Source organism: Pinus tabuliformis, chromosome J, assembly GCF_031772625.1.
Source record: "Pinus tabuliformis cultivar Carrire ecotype Pingquan chromosome J, CPIR1, whole genome shotgun sequence".
NCBI classification, from domain to species: domain Eukaryota; kingdom Viridiplantae; phylum Streptophyta; class Pinopsida; order Pinales; family Pinaceae; genus Pinus; species Pinus tabuliformis.
In genome coordinates, this window is record NC_142295.1 from 613,905,998 (window position 1) to 613,911,997 (window position 6,000).

Genomic DNA, 6,000 nt, shown 5'->3' on the forward strand with positions numbered 1-6,000 from the left:
AATTACATCCAGCGGTTGGGTACCAATACTGCCTCAGCAACCAAAGGTTGCATATTCAATGCAACCAGTCCACCCTGTGTCGAATATTCCCACTATACCTGGTATGGTGATTGCGTCGCAAGTACAAGCGCTACCTGTTGTATGTCAACCCCAAGTTTCTCAGGTTGCAATACAACAGCCTCTTGTCTCAACGACTCAATCACAACCTCAGGTTAGTGCCTCCTTATCTGGAGCGACTCAGGATCAAACAAGTACTGTGACTCCTCATCTTGGTCAATCATCCAGTATTGGTCAACAGCAAATGGTTCAACAACCAGAGCTGGTTCAAACTCAACAACCCCCATTCCAGCAATCATATCAAGGACCTGAGCAACAAGTCTTTGTAACTAATGGGAAATCGCATTTCCAAAGCGGTTATCAACAACCATATTATAATGGTTATGCGCATCAACCTTGTCAAAGTTGCCAGCATCAAATACATTATGCTGGTATGCAAAGAGCCACTGCTCAAGCAATTCCATCTTATCCTGGGTATGCTTCGCCTAACCTGAATCAACAGTTGCCCTTTGTAGCAACTCTAGAATTACCAGATCTAAACCGGCTGACGAATGATCCAATTGCTTATGCCCCTTGGTGGCCAGCGATTCCGCATAAACTTCCGTCAGATATTCCTAAATTTAATGGAAATCCGGGTGAAGATCCGTCGAATCATGTGATGACATTTCATCTATGGTGTTCATCAAACACCCTGAATGATGATTCGATAAGAATTCGCCTTTTTCAGAGGACGTTAACAGGTCCAGCGGCAAAATGGTATATTGAATTGCCTAGAGCTTCGTTCGACAATTTCAGTTCCTTAGCCACGACATTCTTAACCCATTTTCAATTACCGATAAGGTATGAAACGGGAACGGAAATCTTAACCAACTTCAAACAGACAACAGCCACTCACATATCTGATCATATACATGAGTGGCGACGTCGTCGTAGGATGGTAAAAACGTACGTTCCCGATCAGCTATTAGATGAATGGTTTATCAAATCGTTACTTCCTGCCATAACGGAAGATGTGGCAAAGGGGGGAGTCGTAACGAAAGAGCAAGTTATCGCTCGTGCGCAATATCTAGACTTAGTCTATACTCAGTCTGGCACGCTCTATGACAAAATACCTGACGCCCCTAGACTGGAATTCTCAATTCCTCCTCCTCCTAAATCAAACAATGACTCTCATGCCGGCGATGGCGTGATTGGCACGACAAACGCGAAATCGACAAAGGCCGACTCCAAGAAGGCCCGTAAGATTTCAGATCAAAAAGCGAAAGACGAACTTCTTGCCTCGGAAGTAAATGCCATGTCGACTGACAAGGGAAAAAAACTAAAGCAACCAAGGGGCAAGAAGAAAAAGAAAGGGAGGAAAAATAAGCAGGATGAGTCATCTCCTGAAAAAGCTTCTGCAAACCCTTCTGGGCAAAGGAAACCCCTTTTCAAGTGTCAAATATGCGATGAGGACCATCGGACGAATGAATGTCCATACAAAGCTGAGCTTAAAAGATTCTTTAAGAGTTCGAAAACCTCAATAGTATTGACTGATCCGTTTCCAAACCCGGGAACCAAACTGGTTGCTAATCAAAATGCTTCCCGATCCCAAGTGCTTATGTTGTCTATCTCAAAGCAGCAAAATGACGCTTTGACAAGGAACAAAGATTACGGGAATCCGCGGCTGTCGAACGGCAAGGATAAAGATCAACAAGGAAGTTCGAAAACGACTTCGACAGAAGTTGTACCACTCATCATTCCTGAATTAACAATAAAACCGCCAAAGGGAGTAGTACACAAGTCGACATTTAATCCTCACGCCAGAGCAGCGCAGCATTATAATATAATAGAGGACCTGGCCCAATCGCCATCCGCTATGTCGACGCTTGAGGTACCGCAAAATTGCCTCTCCCAAGAGCAAGCTTTATTATCAGCAATAGGTGGGATTGACCCAATGGATTCCAATCTTGTGGCCTTTAATCATAAAGGATATGACCCTCAGTTACCAGCTCAACTAGCTTTCCTTATTCAAGTGAAAGCCCTCAACAAAACTGTTCATCGAACAATTATTGATGAGGGGGCATCTACGTGTATTATGTCGATGAGTTGCTGGAAAAATTTAGGCTCACCACCCTTGTCGAGATCGTCAACGACATTAAAAGCATTTGATGGACGATCATACACTCCATACGGGATTTTAAGTAACTTGCAAGTTGAACTAGGGGGCAAAACAGTAGGAATTGATGTTGAAGTAATTGATGGAAACCTCGATTACAACATCCTACTGGGAAGGCCCTGGATATATGCCATGGCCGCAGTTGTGTCGACCTACTTCAGGAAGATTGCATTTCCCTTTCAAGGAGGAATTACAGTCGTCGACCAACAAACATTTCTCCCCAACAGTTCACAAGTTACGGGAAGCATTCCAATGATCCATGGAAGCGATCATTCGCTTCAAAATATTGGAGTAGGCCTCCTAAAAGACCCTGCCTTAATGGGTACTTTTGCCCTACCGCCTCCAAGTAATCTGGCGGAAGTGGCCACGATGGAGACCTACAATATGAAATCTTCTATATCTAATGGATTCAGAAGATTCCTAAACATTTTGTCAGCGTGGATCATCGCCCTAATAGAAATACTGTAAATACAGTGGGCTCCGAGGACGGTTCTTATCTCGTGTCAACCTCGTTAAAAAATGAAACAAGGAGTTATGAGGATAGTTCTTTTACTGTGTCAACCTCATTAAAAAATGAAACAATCCCCTTTTCAAATATCAAAGGTAAACCTTCATTCCAACCACCGAGTTGAATGCAATGAAGCTTGCGGGGCATGCACCTCGATTTGCGTTATTATGCTGGGGGCATGCAAACTCATATACGAGCAGTTTTAGCACACAGTTCATGCTCGTTAAAAAATAAACGTAAGATCCGAGCAGTTTTAGCACATAGTTCATGCTCGTTAAAAAATAAACATAAGATTGAGCAGTGTTTTTCCGCGTTTAAGCTCGTTAAAAAATGAACTATCTTCCGGTAAATAACCACTGTGAATGTAACATTATCAGCCATTAAAGCCTTGGTTGTGTTTGCACTGCCACCTCCACTTTTCCATTGGCCGATCGTTCACCTCCATATGATTGTTTACCCATTTTGAGGAATAGCTGCGAAGAGTGATTTCACTAGCCATCCTTGTGACACTGCCATGATTGGAAAGTTCCAACCCGTACCTGGAATCAGCTGCTAACCCGTTTTATCACTCGTTCCTCAAAAGACGAGTCTTCTTTAAGCTCTTTTCATCTGACTCGTAAAATATGAAAAGATTGCCGAGTTTTGGCCTTCCAGCTCGTTAAAGCGACCGGAAGAGCTATCCCTCCTCTATATTTTAATCTTTTTGGACCTGAGGGATTATTGCACAAAAAGATCGAGCGCTTGTTTTGTTCGGCTCGTTAAAACTATCGAAAACTCATCCCTTCTGTATTGTTTTATACTTTTTCGGACTTAAGGGATTAGGTGAAGAAAAAGGACTTTCGGAGTTGACTTTACGTACCTTTTCAGACTCTCTAAAAATGAAAAGGACCGAGTTATCTTTGTCGTTAGACTCGTTAAAAGCATTAAATAGCGACAAACTTGTCTTTAGACGAGAACGAGTTTCACTATCGCTAGGCTCGTTAAAACATAGCGATGGGCTTGCCCGAAGGGCAAGTTATAGAACAAGCATATGTTATCCTCCTCAAGCTTGACAAAAATAAAGAGGTACTAGTCAGCAATGACTGGGGAAAAATTGGGATAAACTCAAGAAAACTTTGATGGTAGCAAGTCACTCTTGAACATGACACTTTTCCTCCGTACCACAGTCGGGTTGGGTTGTTTCATTCACCGGTCACATCACCATGGTCTCGCCATACCATCCATATTTGGGGTAATGCTACCGATCCATCGCATAAGTGTCGCCATATGTTCAAGAGAAGTCATTCAGAGAAGTCAACCGTGTCCCATCCACTGCCATACATTATCCTTCATCCTTTCATGACCGCCACCCTGAATCATATGTCATCAGATCGTTTTCACCTCCATCAAAATCATTTGCTCCGTTCTGTGTCACTGATGTGGGATTCAGTAAGGCCCTCCTTTGACGGATCACTTCTTGTCGAAATCAGCTCATTATCCAAGAAGTTGATCTAGGAACAACCCCTTCAGTACTTTGAAGCTTGCATGCCTCAATGGCAAGTTTCTCACTTTCGGCGACAGGTATACATCAATGACCTTCGACCGAAAGATTTTGCGTGGTGTTCGATGCCAAGTCCTTTATTCACACCACGTGAATTGTACTGCAGTACCTTGAGGGTCATTATCATTATCGGTGATTCCTCTCGCGCTTGTTAACGGTTTACCTCATTGACCGGTAATCAAGTGATGTCTTTCCATGTTTGACTTCAGAACATTTCTCACATGGATCGACTTGTACTTAGAGTGAAGATCGAACGAGTTTGAAGACCCCGGATCTAGTTTCATCCATCCGGGCTGCGATATATATTCAGGAAAGATAAAAACATTGACATGTACATCATTGCAGCAGATAATCATCCTACACAAAGGATGATAATTTCATCAAAATTATCAGTCTACCATCAGACGATTGTCTGTTCTATGTACAGAAAAATGAATTTATAAAGCTGAGCATGGGAATGCCCGCCTCAGCTAGATCATGAAAGCAGTATGAAAAATAATGTATTGTATTGTATCTTATTACAGGTCTCCTCCCAGCATTGGATGAACTTCGGATCCTCCTAATAAAGCATTTCACCCGATAAACGACCTCATACTTTAGGGGGCAACTGTTATATACATTTTTGTGCCTTACAGCATTGAGCATGAAAATGTCCATAATCCAAGGGATCCAAAGTCCCTAAACATGTTGTTCCTACCCCTAGAGGAACAAGGCTAACAAACCACAGCAATTCACAGAAGTTCTCCACCAGAAACTGCTCAAAAACAAGTCAATTCAGGATCAATTCAAAGACTCCACTAGCTGTCTGCGCTGAAATGCAGAGATTACATTGGCTAGGTGCACTGCAACGCAGGTAGAAGCACTACCAGGGTGCACTGAGTGGGAAATGACAAATGGCAAGTTCATTCAACGAGGTGGAAAGACCCTGGAAGCTTCCAAAATCTTCTCCAATGACACTTGCCTCAATGAATTCGACTAGTGATGAGTAAGAGGTTCTTAGTCTCCAAGTGGAAGCAAGAACTGACAGAGGGAGAGGACACTAGTCAGATCTCAAGCTGACTCATCCTCTCTCCAAACATCTATATATGGATCTCTCCTCCATGAGATCCAGCAGGCTGGAATTTTGTTATTGCAAAGAATTGATGTTGGTTTGAGATTGGAATCATTGGGTGCTTAATACTTTGAAGGAAGGTGAAGATAGGAATTTCATTTGCTGGGAAGGAGATGCTGGATTGGAGCCCTCTGGGTTGTATCTCTTCCTGAACCTTGTTATTCATCAATAAAGCTATCTTGGTTTCTCCTATATACTGATGTATCTTTGATGTATGATTGCATTAGTATGTTTAGTTTATTTCTAATCTTGAACTAGTTATGAATATGAATCTATGTCTTTGTGTAGTGTTCTCTTCTTGTGATCTTGCAGGGACCTGTTGAAGCTGGGCGAGCGAGAAGGAAAGTAGCTGGGAACTCTCAAAGAGAAGAGAAACCGGATCGAGGGACAAACAGAAGACACCGGTTAGTCCATCTATCTCTCTTCATTCCTAATTCATAAAGGAAGAATACTAGAATAGCTGTTTCTGTTTGTTGCTAAGGCACTGTCACACCTTAGGTGGATAGGATCGTCATGCATAGGCATTTTTCCCCACAACACACATAGCCTTGGTTAGGCATGTGGTCAGCATTTTAGCCTCATGTGAAAGACATGGAATATTTGAAGAATACATGAACTGTGCGCTATTC